The sequence below is a fragment of the Dreissena polymorpha genome, chromosome 1 (genome assembly GCF_020536995.1).
Source record: "Dreissena polymorpha isolate Duluth1 chromosome 1, UMN_Dpol_1.0, whole genome shotgun sequence".
Lineage (NCBI taxonomy): Eukaryota > Metazoa > Mollusca > Bivalvia > Myida > Dreissenidae > Dreissena > Dreissena polymorpha.
The window spans coordinates 113278536-113303892 of NC_068355.1; the positions used below are offsets into that span (position 1 = coordinate 113278536).

The window sequence follows — 25357 nt, forward strand, 5'->3', positions numbered from 1 at the left end:
CTAACAACATGGTGTCATAAATCACACTAGGTGGCAGATATGACAGTCTGGTCATTAAACGCAATTGATGATGCCACCATGTCTTCATTCTGGTAGTATTAAGTAAATAGGTATTTGGTTGAATAAATTTATCGCCGACATACTTAACAGTTGCTTAAATTAGATATGTTACGGTACCTATTGTACAAATTTGAATTCTATAGATTATCGGAAATTGAACACGGTAAAGATACAAGCCCGTTTTATTTATATAAAAAAAGTATTTATGAATTATACAATGTAAATAAAAAATATTTAACGTATTTAGCGGGCATCGGTTAATTATAAATACGTCATTCCGTATGAAGATGTAATGTTACGGCAATGCACGAAATACATCATAAAAACAAGAAATTACGTTTGACATCAATGGGGGTAAATAATAATGAAACAATATGTATATATTATATTATATATGTATATATATTATGTTGTGTGTGTGTGTGTGTGTTAAATGTTTGATAGTTGTCACTCATACTCGATCACTAGTAACGAGTTTACAAAGTACATGAATACACAGTTCAAGTTGCATCATGTGAGGTTGTGTTTTTCAGTTAAATGTTAATATTCCTCAAGTCTTTCTCTAACAACACCCATCCAAATTAAAATTACATGCAAATACCGTCATGAACTTCGCTTTTAATAGGGCTTTGTAGTACGTTTATTTTCAATGAAACACTGACACATTCTAGCTATCACTAATTTTTTATTACTCTAGTTTACGCATGCAATTGATAATAATAATTTTACAATTAGATGTATCATTATTTTTATTGAAACTTTTCTGCAAATAATTATACGGCTAATGCATAGAGCTCTTTGTTGTGTCGAATTGTCTGTCGTTCAGTCTTCAGACAATCTTAATTACTTTGATGCTAATGACGCGTTCTTTTAAAATGCAAATAAATGTGTAAATGCATTCTTTTGGCACTAAATATTATATTTTTTAAATATTATTTAGGTGTTGTTTTTTTTAGTTTCTTTCCGATTTATTGACTAAACAAGTCTCGTTATCCATATGCTTTGCGTTAGATGTAAGCAATGCTTTTGACTACCAGTGCATTGCGCATGCGCGAAAATCAGGAATCAAAACAATAACAATGAACTGGCCTATAACATCACTTGAGTCGCGGTATTTAGGTCAAACATGTTTACCATAACATAATTGAGGTTATTTTACAATAAATTTTCAAATTCATTACCATATTCATTGCAAAGGGATATCAATGTTTAAATGTTATAGTTTTTTAAGTTTATTCATACATTTTATTGTTTTATTTGATTAAACAGTGTTTGTCGCACATTCTTCAACAGAACAGTGAATGCAAAAAAATGTGCTGTCTCTTCTCAGGAACAGGAATTACAAAAAAAACAACATATTTATATACCAATCTGATATGATTCTTTGCCAAGTACTTTTTTCAACCCTTTCCCACTTAGAAGCAACATGAACAAGGGACAAAATTGTCACAAAACCAGGTTTTCATTGTGAAAAAAAATGTGATAAAGGGAGAAAACTGAAACTGAACTTTTGAAATGAACAAACAAAATTAACCCCCTTTGAAAGTTTTTTTTTTTTTTAATCTATTTTTAGTCGTGGCGACCTTGACATTGGAGATATTGACGTGATTCTTTCGTGCGACACACCATCCCATGATGGTGAACAAATGTGCCAAATGATTTTAAAATCTCACAATGAATGACATAGTTATGGCCAGGACAAGCTCATTTTTGGCCATTTTTGACCTTTGAACTCAAAGTGTGACCTTGACCTTGGAGATATCGACGTAATTATTTCGCGCGACACACCGTCCAATGATGGTGAACAAATGTGCCAAATGATTTTAATATCTGACAATGAACGACATAGTTATGGCCCGGACAAGCTTGTTCCGCCCGCCCGCCAGCCAGCCAGCCCGCCCGCATTCGCCAATCTAATAACCAGTTTTTTCCTTCGGAAAACCTGGTTAAAAATGGCTATGTGCAAATAGCATAAAACCAGAACAGCCTGCGAGTAACTAGAAAGGTCTTAAATTAAATATAACTTTCTAAGGAACTACAAATGCGTGAAAATACGTATCTAAGAGGTAAAGGGTTAAAGTATCATCACATTTTATGATCATGGCAACAATCATAAAACATGTGAATTTAAAGAACTGTCCTACAGGTTTTATTAAGACCTATTCAAACATGAAAAATGATGGTATGTGAATGAATATAACCCATTGTACATAATTGTACATAGAAAAACATTTTAAAAACAAAGTTACTGAAAATGAAAAACAAATTAAATTGTAAAATTTCAAAATAATATTAAAATTTGTCCCTTTCATTTACTATAGAGCATACATTCTTTTCTAAAGTAGTAATACCTTGTAGAATTATTGCCCCTGATTATATGAACATTTGGAAAACTGGGCCTAATACATTTGCACAAAGTCTTTTCCAAGATTAGCAGTCCGCCTAAACTCGATTTATATTTAAATGGAGCTCCTTTGAAGAAAAATTTCATAAAAAGCAGAAAGTGTCCGACTCCACAGGCTTACCCTGGGACAACACTTTACAAGCATGCTTTAAGCCCAGTATTCCAGAACTCCGCTCACACCCACAAGGACTCTAGATGCCACCTACCAGATACTGCTGGTTTGGATCTTTGGAGTACAGCAGGTGTATGAAGCGACCAATTAGTCTCTGCTCCTCAGCAAAATCCTCAGGCTCATCTCCCTTCTCGGGCTGGTCATTCTGGTCCTGCACCAGCACGCTGATGATGGACAGCAGGTTGTCAACCTAGGGGATAATGGAGCATTAAACATTGTCCATCTACGGGATAATGGAGCATTAAACATTGTCCACCTAAGGGATAATGGAGCATTAAACATTGTCCACCTATGTGATAATGGAGTATTAAATGTTGTCCACCTATGGGAAAATGGAGCTTTAAACATTGAGCATTAAACATTGTCCACCTATGAGATAATGGAGCATTAAACATTGTCCACCTATGGGATAATGGAGCATTAAACATTGTCCACCTATGGTATAATGGAGTATTAAATATTGTCCACCTATAGGAAAATGGAGCTTTAAACATTGCCCACCTATAGGATAATGGATCATTAAACTTTGTCCACCAATGGGAAAATGGAGCTTTAAACATTGTCTACTTATAGGATTATGGAGCATTAAATATTGTCCACCTATGGAATAATGGAGCATTAAAGGTTGTCCACCTAGAATATAATGGAGCATTAAATGTTGTCCACCTATGGGATAATGGAGCATTAAAGGTGGTCCACCTAGAATATAATGGAGAATTGAACATTGTCTACCTATGGGAAAATGGAGCATTAAACGTTGTCCACCAATGGGATAATGGAGCATTAAACATTGTCCACCAATGGTTTAATGGAGAATAAAACATTGTCCACCTATGGGATAATGGAGCATTAAAGGTTGTCCACCTATTTCTTATTGGACATTAAAAATTGTCCACCTATGGGATAATGGAACATTAAACATTGTCCACCTATGGAATAATGGAGAATGAAACGGTGCTCCCCTATTGCTTACTGGAGCATTAAAAAGTGTCCACCTATTTGATAATGGAGCATTAAACGTTGTCAACCAATAGGGTCATCGAGCATTTAACATTGTCCACCTATGGGATAATGGGGCATTTAAAGTTGTCCACCTAGGGGATATTAAATGAGTCTGATTCTGGGAAAACTGGGCTTAATGCATGTGTGTAAAATGTCATCCCATATAAGCCTGTGAATTTTGCACAGGATAATCAAGCACGACATTTTTTGCTTTTATAGCAATTTTAGTTTTAAGGAATTCGCTTCATAGTTCTAAGTGAAAATCAAGTTTATTCAGAAAGTGCTACAAAGTGTTTAGCCTGTGGGGACTTCATAGGCTTATCTGGGATATTTTACTCACATGCATTAAACCCATTTTGTGAGAAAAAGGCTCAAATAATTAACGCCATGTTCTGGTCCTACACTAGGCCCCCCATTTTGTGAAAAAATGAGTTGCAAACTGTTCAAAGTTGTGATAAAATGAGTCACGAACTTTATAACATTGTGAAAATTAGAGTCATGAACTTCTTGAAATTGTGAAAATTTGAATGTCTTGAAATTCTGAAAATTTGAGTTGCAAATTTCCTAAAATTGTGAAAAACTGCCATTCTTACAGAAGTAAAAAAAGCCCTGCTTACAGGATAATAAACCATAAAAAGGATGTTCTCAAACTAGCAGGGGTCATTGTGATGTAGGGATAAGATATCTGCCTAGCAACCGGGAGGCACTAGGATCAATTGACCAGTCGCCAAATTATCGATCGCTCCGCCCACATAGTCACGTGGTCTAGTGATTAGAAAACTCTGACAAGCAGATCGCAATTATAGCGCATTACGTGAGTGAAATACTATACTTGTAACGATGTATCATGCTCTTTTTATTAAACCCGCACACTAAACTAAACTGCTTTGTACAACTTTAATACAATCATAAATGCTTTAGAGAGAAATGGCGTAATCAAAATAAATGAGTTAACTATCAGAAACGTTTCTTATACATATTATAGAAAGTTGATGAAAAATCAGTGGTAAAAATGAGCATTTATTTCATATTGATTTTGAACTTGTATTAAAACCGTCTGGCAGTGAATCCGGTTGCTATTCATATATAATTTTGAAAATATTTTTATTAAATGCAAATGACACATCCATATCATGATGGGTTTTTTGTTTATTAAAAATGTCTAGATCTTTGTTTTATTGTGTTATTTTTAAAAAGACACCAATTTTTTAAATTTAGATATAAATTAAATTTTGATTGTAACCATAATATAATACAGGCCTAATTTCGTGGTTTCATTAACAGATCTAATATGCATTTTATTTCATTTATGTTTAATGGGAACCTGCTACATTTCACTATCGAAAAATGAAATTTTGGTATAACGGTGCTGTTCACGAACATTCGAATTGAATACATTTAGCATATTATGCATTTGTTTATTTATAGCAAGATGGCCCTTATATATTAATTGCAATTTTCACATTTCTCCCCGTATCAATATATGTTGTATTAGAAATGTTGTTGTTGTTGTTGTATTATAAGCCTTACATTTTACACTTGAAGTCGCTTTAAGCTAGCTAAGCCGCGTTGAATTCACCTTTTTGTTGTTTTAACTTTAGTTAAAACAATATTTAAGTTAACAATTTATAATGATTTCCATTGTTTATGATCCACAGAAAATAAATATATAATTGGAAATCATTTAAGTAATTAAATATTTCTTTTCTTGTGTACAGTACCTAACAATGCCTTAATGTTCATTCATTCTGAGATCCACGCAACATACTGTCATTTATTAATCATCGACAATTATGCTGAGATTAATAAGCACGTGTGGCAATTATTATGTTGCCCAAATTGCTTAATAATATTGTGCATCAAACGGTATAACACGTTTTATAGAACACACAACTGGTGTGGTTACACTATTTATTGTGTTTGTTTTCTCATTACTCGTTCATATGTTCAAGAAATAAAGATAAAATAATAACCTTTTTTAAAGTATGTATAGCACCTACAATTTTGAATAATGATCGAACAGTAATGATCATGCATTTGATATAAAATCTGTGTAAACTCTTAAAAATTACGTCCATTCCATATGTACGATACGCTTTGTTTGTCGGACAAAATGGCAGCCAGATAAGCGTTGCTGAGGGGTGTGTGAAAAATCGATATCTGATTGGCTGATCGAAGAATGTGGGCGGAGCTATCGATACTTTGGGGACTGGTCAATTCCTACCGTGAAAGCCTTCTTCAGATTCCTCTTAAAGACACCGAGTACTGGTTCTACCTAGGAAACAGACTCAAGTATCAATAAGCCTTAGGCTTTCCTTGCAATTGCTAGCAACAAGGTCTGGTAATTTCTTATAACTGGCCAATACACAATTTTACTAGCCAATCAAACAAGAATATCAGTGAAACTGATGGATGCTCCCCGATGATGCACTTTGTCGATCTATGTGTGAATAACCACTTAGAAAAATCTATTATTAGCCTCGGAGACCTTGACCTTGACCTCAAACCTCATCAAAAGGTAGAGGTCCATGCAAGGTACCTACATGCCAAATATGTAAGAGATCTGTAAAATACTGAAGTCGCTATGAGAAACTTTAACAAAATTGTGACCAAAAAATCTATTTTTAGCCTCTGTGACCTTGACCCCAGTGACCTCTTACCTCATTAAAAGGTAGAGGTCCATGAAAGGTACCTACATGCCAAATATGTAAGAGAACGGTAAAATATTGAAGTCGCTATGAGAAACCGTAACAAAATTGTGACGGAAAAATCTATTTTTAGCCTCTGTGACCTTGATACCAGTGACCTAAAACCTCATCAAAAGGTAGATTGCCATGAAAGGTACCTACATGCCAAATATGTAAGAGAACGGTAAAATATTGAAGACACTATGAGAAACTGTAACAAAATTGTGACAGAAAATCTAATATTAGCCTCCGTGACTTTGATATTGACCCCAGTGACCTCAAACCTCATCAAAAGGTAGAGGTCCATGCATGGTACCTACATGCTAAATATGTAAGAGATCAGTAAAATATTGAAGGAGCTATGAGAAACTGTAACAAAAGTGTGACAGAAGGAAGGAAGTAAGGAAGTACAAAAGTAAGGAACTTCAAACTGGCAACTATATGCTCCCCCAACATTATTTTTTCCTGAACCTCTTTGATGGCTTTGTCTGACATCTGACATACTTCTGTAAGGACTTTTTTATGGAATCACTCATTACCGCAGAGGTCTTATTTTTGCGTTTTCACACACCTTCCATTTCGCAAATTTTTGTCGACCACAAATATTTTCTTATTTGATCATAAGTTAGCTTTCACACAGGTTTTCTGACAGCTATATCACATGGTTAAGTGGATGAATCGATCGTCTTCCAGTCAAGATGTTAATTGTCACTGCACACAAATAGAAGACCTGGTTGTCTTTTGCAAATAACGTGATTATTTAGAACACATTTCTTAAAATCACAAAACAGCAACAAACCTGATCCTGTGTGGGTATGATGGTCTCGTTTTACAGGGCGTTAGAAATCAGGAAGCAGCTCATGGCCTTCCGGCTCTGGTAGTCAAAGTACTCGAACAGCGGACCAAAGTGCTGCAGCTCCAGGACGGTCAGCACGTTGTTGTAGTTCTCAATGGGGATCTTCATGAGACGCATCAGCTCCTTAGAGACTGGGCTGCCGTGTTCTAGACTGAAATGAGAGAAACGAACATGGCCAACATAGCCTTAGGGACCACTGCTGAGTTCTAGACTGGAATGAGAGAAACGAACATGGCCAACATAGCCTTAGGGACCACTGCTGAGTTCTAGACTGGAATGAGAGAAACCAACATGGTCAACATAGCCTTAGGGACCGCTGTCGTGTTCTAGACTGAAATGAGAGAAACGAACATGGCCAACATAGCCTTAGGGACCACTGTCGTGTTCTAGACTGAAATGAGAGAAACGAACATGGCTAACATAGCCTTAGGGACCATTGCTGAGTTCTAGACTGGAATGAGAGGAACGAACATGGCCAACATAGCCTTTGGGACCACTGTCGTGTTCTAGACTGGAATGAGAGAAACCAACATGGTCAACATAGCCTTAGGGACCACTGTCGTGTTCTAGACTGGAATATGAGAAACCAACATGGTCAACATAGCCTTAGGGACCACTGTCATGTTTTAGACTGGAATGAGAGAAACGAACATGGCCAACATAGCCTTAGGGACCACTGTCTTGTTCTAGACTGGAATGAGAGAAACAAACATGGCCTACATAGACTTAGGGACCACTGTCGTGTTCTAGACTTGGATGAGAGAAACGAACATGGCCAACATAGCTTTAGAGACCACTGTCATGTTCAAAACTGGAATGAGAGAAACGAACATGGCCAACATAGCCTAAGGGACCACTGCTGTGTTCTAGACTAGAATGAGAGGAAAGAACATGGCCAACATATGATACCCTTAGGGACCACTTTCGTGTTCAAAACTGGAATGAGAGAAAAAACATGGCCAACATAGCCTTAGGGACCACTGTTGTGTTCAAGACTGGAATAAGAGCAATGAACATGGCCAACATAGCCTTAGGGATCACTGTTGTGTTCAAGACTGGAATGAGAGAAACGAACATGGCCAACATAGCCTTAGGGACCACTGTCATGTTCTAGACTGGAATGAGAGAAACGAACATGGCCAACATAGCCTTATGGACCACTGTCATGTTCTAGACTGGAATGAGAGAAACGAACATGGCCAACATAGCCTTAGGGACCACTTCTGTGTTCTAGACTGGAGTGAAAAACACAAACATGGCCAACATAGCCTTAAGGACCACTGTCATGTTCTAAACTGGAATAAGAGAAACCAACATCGCCAACATAGCTTAGGGACCATGAATGATATTTTTCTTGTAAAGGTATGCTGTTTTAAAGCTAGTTCTGCGGTGGTGGTGTGTATGTGGTTTTGGATCGGCAATCAGGAGGCCATGAATTTGATGTTTCTAGTGTACCTTAAAGAGGTGCTGCTTTTAGAGCTCAGTTCCTTGTGGCTATTTAAATATGGTGCTTGCTCACCAATCAGGAGGCCCTGAGTTATTGCCAACTCTGTGAGTTTTCTCATGATCTTCTCTTTAGACACCAAGTATGGGTTCTACCCAGGAAATGAACTAAAGTGTCTAAAATAAGCTTTAGGGTTATGATAAAATAAAGCTTAATTAAATATTTTTAACTTAAGCTAGGTTCATAAGCATTATCATTCACTTCATGGTTTCAGTAATGTTTTTTTTATTGGCTATTTGCAAGTTAAAAACAGACATTATTTAAAACTTAATGATAAAATAATTCACTTGTCAGTAACATGTTTTTTGTCTTACTAATATCAGAAACTATAAAGTAAAACTGAAGAAACCAAATCAATTCTAACTTAAACGAAGGAAACATGAGTCAAAGTAGATTAAACAAAAAATCTGAAGTCAACTCATAGATCCAAGGAAGTTAGAGATTACACAGTCATAAGAATATCACAAGCTCACACATTCAACTCACAATTGCAAAGCTCAAATGCAAAGAGGCAAGTGTTTAGCCAGATTCTCTGTTTTTATTGCAATCTGGGACTGCAAGAAATTTATAGAAATAGAGTTTGGAAAGTTTAACAAAATCTTGTATCAGTCTACAATTTTTCCTCACAGCAAATTGGCATATTTATATGACCCGAGTCATGCGAACATGGGTATGGTTTTCATGCCATATGTGGCCAAAGCAGCTCCAGACCAGCCTGTGAATTAGCGCAGTCTGGTCAGGAGCTCTGATGTTCACTTATAGGACCACAAAACCTTGCATGACTTCAAAGCCGACACCGTACCTCCCGACCAGACAGTCGGGTCGCATTGGTCAATGGTCATAAGAACAATTATTGCATGAAGCGGTCAATATATGAAAAGGGGGTTTAATGCATGTGCGTAAAGTGTCGTCCAAGATTAGCCTGTGCAGACTGCACAGGCTAATCCGGGTAGACACTTTTTGCCTGAACTTGATTTTTGCTAAGAAGAGACTTTCTTTAAACGAAAAATATAATAAAAGCGGAAAGTGTCGTTCCTGATTAGACTGTGCAGATTGCACATGCATTAAACCCCGTTTTCACAGAGCACGGCCCATATGTTTGTGTATATTAGGAACATGTGAAGACTTCTTATACATATATTCAATGAGGCAAATGTGTTTTGTAAATGACTCAAAAATAAAATATATGCAGCTTAACTTATGACAAGAGACCTAAATTTGTAAAACTGACCCTGTTTGCACATTAGGTTATACCGCAGTAATGAGTAATGTTTTGGTATCATACAATATGACACAATTATTAACAACATTTGTCATCATTGGTTATCTAACAATATTAATATTTAATGCATACATTGTACTTTCATGATCTGAGACAAAACGGTAATGGGGCGTTAATAGAATTTTAATTAATCTTAACAATCTTAATTGCATTACAAGTAATTTCAGTACAATATCTAAAGCCAAACTCAAGTTATTGAGCAGAAACAGTTTTTCTATTTTTAGAAACAGGGACCTAGACCGAATTAGCCCCAAATACCACCCCAAGCAAAGTCTCCATAGAAGCTTGCTAACTTTCATCAAGATTGGTGATTGCAGACTTAAGTTATGCAACGGACACCACTGCTTGCCCATCTGCCTGCCAAGCCACCCACTATTATCAAATAACCAGGATGTTCAACCATTTTGAAAACCTGGTTATGAAGACTGTAAAGAACACATACATAATGTACGATAAATTTGTTTGATTGAAATGTAGGAAAGGTTGATAACAATTGCTTGCATATATAACATAAACAATCAAACATCATTACATAAGTGTATGGAATGGAAATTATTGATTCAATGGTTGAATAATAAAAGGAGAGGAGTATAATAAAAGCAGTTTCAAAATGTTTTCAAAGGAACATAGGATGCTTGTGCTACACAGTTTCATCCTCTTCAATTCTCATATACAAAAACCAAGAAATGGTTTGGTCCTATTTAAAGGTAAACCGAAAACCTCTATTATCATCTAACAGACATATCCTTTTAAACACATAAAATAACCGATCATGGTAGAAGGAACTATTAGAGCAAAGTCATTTAATGTTTATATAAGACTTAAAAATAATTTTATCAACATTAAACAAGAATTACTAGTCTAGTATATTGATTTTTTGAAACATTAAAAAAGGGGATCATTAAAGTTCTTGGCAAGGGAAGTAATACTGTTCAAAGGGAGGTAATTATGTGCATGACAATGAAGCAGAATGCTGTAAGCAAGAGTGCTAGCTGGCACCAAGTTGCTCACCTCTTATCCTTGGACCCAGGTGAACTATAAAATAACAGAAAATGTGAATTTCATGGGTAAACAGACATGTTTGCACCACCTTGAGAATATACAGTTAAATAAACAGGTTTTTTCTATTAACTTAGTCAAAACAAGACTATTGTCAAGCAACATGGTCCCCTACCGGTGAAACTCCACCATTTTCAGACATATTTCTAGTCAATTTGTTGCCATAGCAACCACAATTCTTAACGTAGGAAGAAAATGAAATGACGTGCATAATCTCCATATTGCCATCTATCCATGTTTCAAGTTTCTTGAACAAATATGAAGAACTTTTAAAGTAATTGCAGGATCCACCATTTTCAGCAATATTTCTAGTCTTTTTGTTGAAATAGCAACCAGAATTCTTGACGTAGGAACAAAATGAAATGACGTGCATATTCTCCATATTGCCATCTGTCAATGTTTCAAGTTTCATGTTAAAATATGAAGACCTTTTAAAGTTATCGCAGGATCCAGAAAAGTGTGACAGACTCACAGACTCGCACACAGAGCACAGAGCTGTCACCGTTAGGGGACAAAAATATGTTGGTTTAAGACTATCTAACCAAAACGGACATTATCATATTTTTAGAGTGCTGGTATCCCAGTTGTGGTGAAAACATTGCATAATAAACAGAATTGTACAAATGTGGCAGCTGAAGGATTGGGTGCAGCATAACTTTAAACAAGTACACAATAACCTAATACTAAAAACTTGGGAAAGTTAAAACTTAATGACAGTCTGATTTTTTTGTGTGAATGGAAGAAATAGTATGTTGGAAAATATATACAATGCTTTGTCAGAAAAAAATGTTTACACAACAGTTTCTTTTCCACCAATGTGCAATAACCCTAATTGTGCCCGAACCCAATGAATATCATACATGCTTGATTTAAAGGTCTTTTTTTTCACTGCATTTTTAGGCCTTTGTTTTCAATACCATCAAAATGTTCAACAGTGATTGATTTCAATGATTTTGATAACAAAGTGATCAACTTTTTTATTTTTAAATGGGGGGATGTGAAATCATTAAAAAAAACTTTGACTTTTTTTTCAATCATAAGATTGACCTGTTTCTAGATGTTAATGTGTATTAAATTTAACAGTCGCGTGAAATCATTAAAAAAAACATTTGACGTTTTTTTTAAATCATAAGATTTACCTGTTTCTATATGTTAATGTGTATTAAAGTTAACAGTTGATTAACAAAAGTTTTATTAAGATAGTGTAATTACTTGGGATCTAACGAAATGTCATGAAATACCAACAATGTCCAGTGGCCAGGATTCACATTTTATTGACTGGCTTACAATAATTAATGGTTATATTTTCACAAACAAGTTCACTTTTAGATGAACAGTTAACTTTCCCGATGGAAAAATTATGTGAAATAACAAGAAAAAAAGCTGAAAAGTCTTCTTTTGTCTGACATAGTGTATAGTGGTAGTGGTGTGAAAACAATGAAACTGTTTGCCTTGGTTCAACCTTTAAAATGCGTAACGATTTTGTATACAATGACAGAAATGACATTGCCATGATAGCCAATACATGTAACCACACATGTGAAAAAGCATAAAAAAATCACCAACAATTCTAATGCCTATGCTGTATAGCAGTTTCAGGGATTTCAATAAATTTTGTAAATCAGCAGTCAAAACAGCCCTTGCTTAAAAGTGTCAAGGTCAAATGGAATTTTAAGGGGTCAAAATTCTGAAGTCGGTTTTTATTTCTGCACATTTGTTAAAAAGACTGCAAATGCTTACACTTAAATGAAATACAAAGAAAAACAAGAATATCAGTGAAACTGATGGATGCTCCCCGATGATGCCCTTTGTCAATCTATGTGTTAATAACCACCTCAAAAAATCTATTATTAGCCTTGGTGACCTTGACCCCAGTGACCTCAAACCTTGTCAAAAGGTAGAGGTCCATGCAAGGTACCTACATGCCAAATATGAAAGAGATCAGTAAAGTATTGAAGGTGCTATGAGAAACGGTAACAAAAGTGTGACGGAAAAAGTATATTATTATTAGCCTCGGTGACCTTGACCCAGTAACCTCAAACCTCATCAAAAGGTAGAGGTCCATGCATGTACCTACATGCCAAATATGAAAGAGATTGGTAAAGTATTGAAGGTGCTATGAGAAACTATAAAAAAAGTGTGATGGAAAAAGTATATTATTAGCCTCTGTGACCTTGACCTTGACCCCAGTGACCTCAAACCTCATCAAAAGGTAGAGGTCCATGCAAGGTACCTACATGCCAAATATGAAAGAGATCTGTAAAGTATTGAAGGTGCTATGAGAAACGGTAACAAAAGTGTGACGGAAAAAGTATATTATTATTAGCCTCGATGACCTTGACCTTAAGCCAGTGACCTCAAACCTCATCAAAAGGTAGAGGTCCATGCAAGGTACCTACATGCCAAATATGAAAGAGACCGGTAAAGTATTGAAGGTGCTATGAGAAACGGTAACAAAAGTGTGACGGAAGGAAGGAAGTACGGAAGGAACTTCAAACTGGCAACTAAATATTCCCTGAAAATTTTCGGGGAGCATACAAAATGAATGATAAAAACCTATATTTTAGAGTAAGCTTCTTATTAACATTTGGGTCAAAATGATGCAAGCCATTGTTTGCAGGAGTAAAAAGTCAATTTTTTTCAAAATGCTGGGATAAAAATAAAGGATTCTGCTCTAGTTGAAATCCCCGAATGTACAGCTACCCCAGACAGGTACATACTGGTCAAGGTTGAGCCTGTTGAAGATCTCCTCTGTGGTCTCGAGAACCTTGTCCACGTACTCGATCTTGTCTGGGTAGCACTTGAGGGCAAGGTTGATCAGAGCCACCTGCAGGGCAACTATGTCCTCCGGGGGCATGTCTGAACTGTTCTGAAATTAGAGGGCCTTATATTACCTTCCAAGGGGCATATCCAAACGGTTCTGAAATAAGAGGGTCATACAATCCGTGGGCCATGTCCAAACGATGCTTAAATTAGAGAGCCATACAGTTGGGCATGTCCGAACGATTCTGGAATCTGAGAAACATACAGTGGGGCATATCCAACTGATTCTAAAATAAGAGGGGCATGTTCAAACTATTCTGAAATAAGTGGGGCATCTCTGAATGATTCTGAAATTAGAGGGGAAAGTCTAAACGATTCTGAAACTTGGAGGGGGAGAGGCATGTCAAAAGGATTCTGAAACAAGAGGGTTTAATATTAACCTCCCAGTGGCATATCCAAATCATTCTGATATCAGAGGGTCATACAGTGGGGCATGTCCGAACAATTCTAAAATTTGAGGGACAAACAATCCTGGGGCATGTCCAAACAATTATGAAATTGCAGGGCCACACAATAAGCCTTGTTCTGGGAAAACTGGGCTTAATGCATGTGTTTTAATCGTATTTTCATTTTAACAGAAGTCTTTTCTTAGCAAGAATCCAATTATGCTGCGGGACTGCACAGGTTTATTTATTTCAGTTTAAACCTATTTATTTTAGCTCGATTGCATCGAAAGCCCTAGGCTTATATAAACGCTCTCGAGTCCGTTAAGGGTTTATTTGGGATAATTCTATACGCAAATGCATTAAGCTAAGATTTTTCCAGAACGCTTTCCTTATGTAGTATGACTATTTCGGTAACAAGACAGCCAGTGATTTGTCTGCATCGTCAATACTTAATTATAATCTAAGCACTTGCTTTTTTTTCTTTTTGTATTATGCTGCAGTTAAAATATTATTTACAGATTAAGTGTTTTCATCGGCTTGTGCATGATTTGGTGAAATCAATGTGAATGATGTCAAGTCTCAACACAACTTGATATAAAGGATACACTTCAACCGCTTTATCTCATTGCCACAATAGCCTGTCACATGAAAGATCTTTTGACAAATGTAAATTGTAACTGAATTTTCATCTTTCAAAAATACATACTAATAATCTGTTCCTTAAATGAAGGACCTATGCAAGATAGAGATGCTGTGATTACTATTAATGAACATCACAGAAATCAGATATATCATAGATGTTGGTGCTAAGAATAAATGCTGCTTACAAATATGCATCTAAATGTTAATTTGACCCACATCATACGAAAATGGGTCTTGTGCCAATAAAGGCCAGCATAGTTCCACAATGGCCCAGTCAAGTCATAAGCTCAACTGTAAGCTATAACATCATGCAGAGTTTCAAGGGACAGGGTGCCTCCTGACCAGGCTGCTCGGATGCACAGGCTGGTATAAAGCTACCTAGGCTGAATATGGCTTAAGGCCCTTTTCCACACAACGCTGCTAATTTTTTGGATGACTCACCTGTATGACCTGGGAGATCTGCTGTGAGAAGATGTCAAAGAGCTGGATCTCCGAGGGAATGCCTGACCCCTCCTCGTTCTGGGCAAACTGGGCCAGTATGCAATACAAGCCAGGTGCCAGTCATAACAATCATCCTAACTGAAGTTAAACATAAGTTGGAATTAAGTGGAACATTTTGACTAATTTCAGGAAAATTTCCCTTTCAATGCTGACTAAGGTTCTTTTATTTTTTCACAGTATCTGCCTTACAAAAATCAACAATCCAGGGTGCAATTAAAAGAACCACATCAGGGTTTTAAAATGCCACCATCACTCCCATTAAAGCTCTTCACTTTTAAACAGCTCAATCAAAGTAAAGAAACTTTGTAAAACTTGTTCTGCATTGAAAGGGGGGGGGTAATCAACTGAAAGAAGATGTCACTAATTAAATGATTGCATTATCAAATTTGACAGAAATTCGGCAAAATTAACACTGCAGGTTGCCCACCTGTCTATGAGAGAGATGATGATGTTTTTCTCACATGTCAATGACAAAAAGATGTTGATGAGAGAGACGATGTTTTTCATACCTGTAAATGATAGGGATGATGTTTTTCTTACCTGTGGATGAGAGAGATGATGTTTTTCTTTCCTGTAGATGGTAGGGATGATGTTTTTCTTATCTGTCGATGAGAGAGATGATGATGTTTTTCTTACATGTTGATGACAGAGATGATGATGTTTTTCTTACCTGTCGATGAGAGAGATGATGATGTTTTTCTTACCTGTAGATGATAGGGATGATGTTTCTTTACCTGTCGATGAGAGAGATGATGTTGTTTGTCTTACCTGTCGATAAGAGAGTGCTGATGTTTTTCTTACCTGTCAATGAGAGAGATGATGTTTTTCTTACCTGTTGATGAGAGAGAGATGATGTTTCCTTACCTGTCCATGAGAGAGTGCTGTTGTTTTTCTTACCTTAGGATGAGAGAGATTATGATGATTTTCTTACCTATCAATGAAAGAGATGATGATGTTTTTCGTATATGTCGATGAGAGAGTCTTTCTTAACAGTTGATGAGATAGATGATTATGTTTTTCTTACCTGTTGCTGAGAGAGAGATGATATTTTTCTTACTTATCAATGAGTGAGATAATGATGTTTTACTTACCTGTCAATGAGCAAAATGATGATGTTTTCCTTACCAGTCAATGAGAGATATATGGTGATGATTTTCTTACCTGTGGATGAGACAGATGATGATGTTTTTCTTACTTACTAGTATTAATGAAAGAGATAATGATGTTTTTCTAACCTGCTGGTGAGGAGATTATGATGTTTTTCTTACCCATTGTAGAGAGAGATGATGATGTTTTTCACACCTGTTGATGAGAGAGATGATGTTTTTCTTACCTGTTGATGAGAGAGATGATGTTTTTGTTACCTGTCGATGAGAGAGATGATGTTTTTCTTACCTGTCGATGAGAGAGATGATGATGTTTTTCACGTTGACGTTGGCGTGCAGCTCTGCACACGCTCTCAGGAATGGAGTCAAAGTTTGCAGGTGAAAATCATCCGGAAACACCTTGGGGAAATGAAGACCAGGTATATATTATATATTTCAAATTATAAATGAGGTATGGTATATCACATTACATTATACATTATATGTAAAGTCTATTATATAGTATTCTATTATACATTATACACTATTTATATCATATTATATGCTGAATGTTATACATGAGGGCTGTTATATTAAAGATAACGTGGTCAAGACAAGCATGTCCCTGTGAGCCCATGCAGTGATACATTTTGGACCGGTTTAATTTTAATTTCCAGTTTAAAACAGTGAGGCGCAATTTTTTTCTACCTCTCAACCGAAATATAAGAATGTTAAAACAAGAGCTGTCACCATAGGATGACATATGCCCCCTATAAACGCTTTGATAGAAGTTATGAGCATTTTTCGAAACCTAAACGCAGATTTCAAACCTAAACGCGGACCCTATGTTCAAGGTCAAAGTCCCAGGGGTCACAATTTTGTGCGAATGGAAAGGCCTTGTCCATATACACATGCATACCAAATATGAAGGTTATATATGAAGGGACATAGAAGTTATGAGCATTTTTCAAAACATAAACTCACATTTCGAAACCTAAACGCGGACCCTAAGTTCAAGGTCCAGGTCACAGGGGTAAAAATGTGTGTGCTTATAGAAAGGCCTCGTCCATATACACATGCATACCAAATATGAAGGTTATATCTCAAAGGACATAGAAGTTATGAGCATTTTGCGAAACCTAAACGTAGATTTCGAAACCTAAACGCGGACCCTAAGTTCAAGGTCAAGGTCACAGGGGTAAAAAAAAAGTGCGTATGGAAAGGCGTTGTCCATATACACATGCATACCAAATATGAAGGTTATATCTCAAGGGACATAGAAGTTATGAGCATTTTTCGAAACCTAAACGCAAAGTGTGACGGACAGACAGACGGACGGACAGACAATGCAATCACTATATGCCCTCCTTCAGGGGCATAACAAAAGGCTCACTTAGAACTGCTAATTCCGATGACAAGTGATAGACAAGTGTAAGACATACCTGTATAATACACTCTATCAGGTATTCTTGGGCAATAGCGTCTCTACAGCTCACCACTTGTTCCAACACTCCTGGCAGTACATTCTGTAGAGTAGATTAACCCATTTATGCCTAGTGGACTCTCGCATCCTTTTAAATTGAATCAATTCTAAACGAAAATCCAGTTTAGTTGAAAAGTGCCTTCCATTATTAGCCTTTGCAGACTGCACAGGCTTATCTGGGATGACACTTTGCGTACATGCATTAAGCTCAGTTTTTTGTGTTCTTATTATTAAAAGAATAAAAATCCAGATTTGCACATATGAAACAATATCTTTTTCCTGACCTTTTTGTACTTGTTCATATCGATGCACTCTAGCTGACTCAGCCTGACCAGGTTGGTGCCGACCAGGATGCGCAACTCCTGCCGCTCCCGTTCCCGTTTCTCCTTGTTGTGTGTGTGACCCAGGTGCTGCATGCGCACCCACAGCTTGTTCATCTCGGAGAAGTTGAGCGAGATAAAGTCGATGGAGTCTGATATGGTGCCACCCTCGTATTCTCCTGGTCTGGTAACATAGATATAATCATATAACAAGATATAAAATGCTCTGTTGTTTTTTTTTTTGGACCAACACATGTTCATGTACCAAGTTTGTGTTTGTGTGTCGTATGGATAGATATTGTTGCTGGAAATTTAAAAGGAATGTAGTGTGCCACACAAAAATAAATTAAGCATTTTGTATCTCTTTAAATCTCTGCTACCATACCACATCTAGCGTTGAAATTTTGGCTATTGCTATAAGGTACACTGATTTGTTTATGGTTTAACTTTATTTTACACATACATTTTGCACGATGTTAGTTGATTTTGAGTATTAATGTAACTTTAATGGCTTATCGAACTTCTCCATTACTAATAAGAGGAATTTTTGTATGCACATCTATGTGAGAACAAGGAATTTAAAACTACTGGGTATGGTAAATCAGTCTTGCAGGGCTTTTTTCCTTTTTATAGAACGGATTTTTTTTACAATTTTGAAAAAAACTCAAATGTTCAAAATTTAGAGTCATCAATTAATCATTTCAAAATTTGAAAAGTTAACGACTCATTTTGTAACAATTTTGAAAAGTTTGTGACTAAAAAATTTTGAAATGGGGGGGGGGGTAAAAGGCTGCTTCACAGAGACAACAAAAAGCCCTGTCATCAAAACACCTTACCTGGCAACTTCTACCTCGACATCAGGAAGGACATTCTTCGTGCACTGCAGAAGGTAGTTCCGCAGGAAGAGGCCCCTTAAAGGGTGCTGCATGCCACAACACATCTCCACGAGATCCTTGAGGATGTCCTTGCGAGAGAGCTCGTTGGTCTTGATGTACACAACACCCACTGTGATCAACAGGTACCTGGTATGGGGGAGAGAGCAACAGTAGTCAGACAGAATTCATTGGTCTTGATGTACACAACACCCACTGTGATCAACAGATACCTGGTATGGGGGAGAGAGCAACAGTAGTCAGACAGAATTCATTGGTCTTGATGTACACAACACCCACTGTGATCAACAGGTACCTGGTATGGGGGAGAGAGCAACAGTAGTCAGACAGAATTCATTGGTCTTGATGTACACAACACCCACTGTGATTAGCAAGTACCTGGTATACGAAACAATGTAACAGTCTAGTAAGCAGGGCCTTCTTTTATAAAGCTTCATTTGACGATAATCTCAGAAAATATTTCAGAAAACACTTTGCGGCAACGACCCCCAGGCTCAGAGAGCTCTGGGGTCGTATTCCAGGAGCATCTTAAGTTAAATTTTATCCTTATCCTTAAATTGGGAAATTTTCTTAAGTGTTTCATTTCATATTGCAATCGATTGGCATTAATATATACATTTAAATAACATCATTATGCCAATGCTATTATAGGAATACCAAAAAAAACCAGGTGTTTCCTTATTAAGTAAAGAAATACAAAATATTGTAATTTTGAACTTAAGTGAAATTATTTAAGACATGACTTAAGATGTTTCTGGAATACCACCCCTGAACAATCTAGCATTCATTCCTACCATAGACCAGCAAAATGTTAACATACACATGCTTTGATAGGTCAGATTTATAGGAAATAAAACTCTCCTATATTTATTTAAGTCTTCAAATCTTTTATCAATAAGAATTTCTAGTTTATATCTATAGAATAATATGTTTTAATTAGCAAAACAATACAATAACTTTAAAGGGACTGTCAACCGCGATTGACAAAAAACAAAAAGTTCAAAAATACTGTGTTTTTTACAATTATTAGTTTATATTAATTCAAATATCACGACTGGCATATTACATTACTTGAAAAAATTGTTAAGTTTTCATATTTTCAGTATATTTGGTAATACATTTTACTGGGTATGTCTACCAGGTAACTACCAGTTAACTATAAATAACGCAAGTAGATTGATCATCATCGTCACGTGGTAAACCCAGGAATGCAAATTGTGCATGCGTAGTGAATTGTATATATTTTATATATATAATGATCAATCTACTTGCGGTATTTATAGTGTGTATATCGTTATGTCACCTATTTTTTAGATGTTCTTTCGATTTCACATCGCGAAATTGTATTACCGAATATACTGAAAATATGAACTGTTTTCAAGTAATGTAATATACCAGTCGTGATATTTTAATCAATATAAACTAATTTTTCTTTTTTCGTCAATAGCGGTTTACAGTCCCTTTAAAGATTAAGAACATTTAAGCCACCGTTAACTAAAGCTGAAAATAAATTATAATTGTATACAATGTTTACTTTGCTATATTATTTGAGCATTACATATACTTGATATTAATAGACTTACAATGTAATTGCAACTTCTACAAAATCTCAAAAGACTGCCATTCTTGATCAGAATGTCCAAGTTAAAAATGTCAAATGTTTTTCTCTATTAGTGTGTATTTTTGGCCAAGACTCTTAATAAATACCAAACTTTTTTTTTATTTTATCAAGTGTTTTCAAAAAATATAACAAAACAATTTATTTTGAGCTTTCCAAACGATGTTATTCTCCAGGCTATCAATTGACTTAAAGCGATTTTTTCTATCGGGAAAAGTACCAGCATGTGCTGATAGGGAAAAATAGGCGCAAAAAAAACTGAACTTGAACAAATGTGCTCAATGAAATCTTCAGGTTGGGAATTAGGGGTCTCTTTACTTTTAATTGCTTGGTACTTTATGGCACAAACCCATCTTAATATAATTTTACATGACATTTGCTGTAATAATCACTTAAAGTGCTCATCTTATTTGTTCTATTGCAGATAATGCAATTTTGGAGCAAAATTTACCGGGTAGGCACATTTTCTTCCTTTTGGAAATGTTTTTGCAGTAAAAGGGAACTTTGTATTTTTTGCTCGATTGCGAAAGTGCCTTTTACCAGTACTTTATAAAGAAGAAACATAATTTTTAACCCTTTCCCGCTTAGAAATAAAGTGAAAATAGCTATCTGCAAACAGCATAAAACCAGAACAGCCTGCAAGTAACTCTCAGTCTGTTCTGGGTTTATGCTGTTTGCTGCTTATCAGTATCTTAGGTTTGGAAATGAAGCCTTAAAAACTTGAATGTAGTTAGCAAGGTCTTAAATTAAATTTAACTTTCTAAGGGACTACAAATGCATGAAAATACATATCTAAGTGGGAAAGGGTTAACCCTTTGCATGCTGGAAAATTTTTCATCTGCTTAAATGTCGTCTGCTTAAATCTAAAATGAGCATTTTCTTCGATTTTTCGTTCTGTGGCGTCTCATCAGGATCCAAACTGTTTGCAAAGGCCTTCAAAATTCGGTTCCATCACTGTAAGAGTTAACTAACAGCCTGGGCACGATGTTCCCCGCATACTGCACCAGCTCATACAGGTCTGACACCTTCCTGCCTTTCTGAAACTCATCTTCTAGGTAGAGCTCCAGATGGCGGAGTTCATCCGATATGGACATGTCTGCCATGGAGTTAAGGCATTTTAACCTTTTTTCTTCTTTTTTTTTTTTTTAAACTTCAAACAGGGCTTTTGTCTTTACATGAAAGTTTTATCTCCTCCAAAATATCGTGCAGTTTTCTGATCTTTCATAATTATTGTTTGCTTCCTGTTAGTTGTTTTGTTCAAACTGAAAAACCTCAACAAAAAACTCACATCTATGCCTCCTAAAAGACCCTTTTGAACTACGGGACCCCCCCCCCTTCCCCCTCGAATTAAATAAGAACATATTGTCAATGGTGTCATGTTTGTCTCACATGTATAGAGACAAGGACACGTTTAAATATACACATGTAACAGATATCTTTAACTTAAAATAAATGCAACTGGTAAAACAGGTATGCCACCTCTGAGTCAAAAGTTTTTTATAAATGAATTATGATAAATATTTTATAACAACAGCTTAGAACGAAAAGCCGGTAGATTGTAAATAAAATTCTGGGACCATAATCTCAGCTGTAAATCGTGCCATTTTGTTCAATATTGAACTTAATGAATTTGAGAGACGATGAGTTTGATATCATGTTCACCACCTCTGTGTACTCCCACTTCCCCCTACAACACAAGACCACACCAAAATTGACAAATCTTTCAGTAACAACAAATAAGCTGGAAATTGCACCAATAATTCAAAATTCGTCCAAACTTTTGTGGGTTTAGTAAGTTGATGAGTTAGAAGTGCTGGGGAACACTCTTGGTCCACACATAATGTAGCCTCTGGCCAGGAAAGGACCTCATAAATTTCAAAATTCACACGCACAAACACAGTAAACATTAACCCATTTATGCCTAGCGTGTAGAAAAAAATGCCTTGGCAAACAACGTAGACCCAGATGAGACGCCACATGATGCGGCGTCTCATCAGAATCTGTGCTGTTTGCTTAAAGCAATTTCTGTAAGAAATATTCTAAATATAGAAATAAATATACTAGACATCCCTAATTTTGGAAATAAATTGATCCAATTTAGAAGGATGGGAGAGTCCACTAGGCATAAATGGGTTAACCAAACTAAAATTTTCTGAAAGGATACAAAGCTCATAATAGCTTTTCGGGGAAAGGAGCGAAGTTCTGAGTTCACCTAGCATCGTGGAAGCTTGCTTTAGTCCGTCCATCAGCTTTCTTTTGTCCTAGAAATGCAGCATTATTTAAAGACATGTTAATATGATGCAAGTATTAAACATGCTAATACTATACTAATTCTTAACAAACTTAATTTCACAATTTTCGGAAGTTTGTGACTAATTTTTTCACAATTTTGTAAAGTTCATGACTCATTTTATCCCAAAGTGAGGGGGCCAAGGCCATTTCACAAAATCAGTACTAAAGCTCTGATAAGGAAGAAATCATTTAAGAATGTCAGGTACCAAGGGATAAAAACAGTAACAGTGGTGCCCCAGTTATGTACATGTACGTTGAAGCATCTTGTTGGGCAAACATCAGTTGAGTTCCAGTTTGTTTAGCATGGACACAGAACTTAGGTTGACTTAGCAACGAATAAAGGGCCGAGAACTAAACGCCAGTCATACTTATCTTACACAAACATTTAAGAAAACAAAATCAGACAACAACATAACATGACTTACTTGACTCATACTATTTTATGACCCTGAATCTTCATTCTTGTTTGAAAATAAAGTGAGAAACTGTGAGGAAAATGGTTCAAGCTCTTCTAAAAAGCTAATTGCCCAGGAAGACTACAAACTCTTTTCTCACCCTGAGGCAAACAGGCAACTACTAATTTCTATCCCTGAAAATAGTTGTGACAGCTACCGGTAATTGTCCCATAAAACAGTTGTGAGTACCTACCAGACATCTTTTCTTCTGAAATGATTGGTTCTTCACGATGGTCTGGGCCTCCTCAAGAAGCTTCTCCTGCTCCTCAACGTTCTGAGTTGAGGGCTGCAAACCAAATGTCACTCAGGCTCAATTGGTCATAGTCTGATCAGGTACTTCTTATAAGTACCCCAGGTATTCTTAAGAATACTACAAAGTACCCGGGGACGGAAAATATACTTAAAGGGACCCGTTATACTCCGTGGTACTTTTGAGCCGACAATAACCAATCCAGCTTCACTCAAGGTAGGTATGTTCTTAAATCTCTTGATGAGTATGCAAACAAAAACTTCATCAAAATAAGGCAAAAGCAGATCAAAGTTGCAACATGAAGCTGCAATATGGTGAACTTGAAAGTGATATACATGTTGGCAATACAAATAATTGCATTCAATTTGAATTTACTTCAGAAATGGAATAATTTCAAAAGACAATAAATTGACACCCACCATTTTTGGATCATGTGACATTTTATTCCAAGCACACGTGTGGTATGCGGACCGTTTAACGGTGTAAGATTTTCGGGCCTTAACTCAATATTTAGTAGGATAACCTTTTAGAATTTCTCATATAGACTCATTCAAAGAAGGCTTTAAATATTGTACAATATCAAAACTGCAACCACTGCATCCATACCAATATTACTGGTGTAAAGTTGTAAACTGTTTTCTTATTTTTCCTATTAAGTTCAGGGCTCCTTAGGAGCATCAACTCACTTGGACTATAAAATGAGTCTTGGGCCTGGGTAGAACCAGTAATTGGTGTCTTCAAGGAAGATCTTAAGAACACTCCCAAAATGATTTTCGATCCAGTGACCTTACGATTGCTAGGACCTTGTGTCGGTCAATAGCGATACATCGCTAATGTTATACTTGTTCTGTACAAACCGACTTTAAATAAAATTTGTATTTATTTGTAGTTAGGCGGACATCATATCCACTACGCCATGACAAAAGGAAACAAGGGCTGTTTGTAAAAAATGCATGCCCCCTATATGGGCTGTCAGTTGTAGTGGCAGCCATTGTGTGAATACGTTTTTGTCACTGTGACCTTCACCTTTGACCTAGTGACCTGAAAATCAATAGGGGTCATCTGCAAGTCATGATCAATGTACCTATGAAGTTTCATGATCCTAGGCGCAATAATTCTTGAGTTATCATCCGGAAACCATTTTACTCTTCGAGTCACTGTGACCTTTACCTTTAACCTAGTGATATGAAAATCAATAGGGGTCATCTGCCTGTCATTATCAATGCACCTATGAAGTTTCATGATCCTAGGCGTAAGCATTCTTGAGTTATCATCCTGAAACCATTTTACTGTTTTGAGTCACTGTGACCTTTACCTTTGACCTAGTGACCTGAAAATCAATAGGGGTCATCTGCCAGTCATGATCAATGTTCCTATGAAGTTTCATGATCCTAGACATAAGCATTCTTCAGTTATCATCCGGCAACCATTTTACTGTTTCGAGTCACTGTGACCTTGACCATTGACCTAGTGACCTGAAAATCAACAGGGGTCATCTGCCAGTCATGATCAATGTTCCTATGAAGTTTCATGATCCTTGGCGTAAGCATTCTTGATTTATCATCCGGAAACAATTTTACTGT

The 25357-nt window shown here is 36.4% G+C and overlaps 1 pseudogene; it reads right to left on the minus strand.

Annotated features, from left to right (window-relative positions):
* The window catches only part of LOC127845405 (vacuolar protein sorting-associated protein 35-like), a 31537-nt pseudogene extending 7323 nt beyond the window's left edge, over positions 1–24214 (minus strand).
* Positions 24215–25357: the final 1143 nt, after the last annotated feature.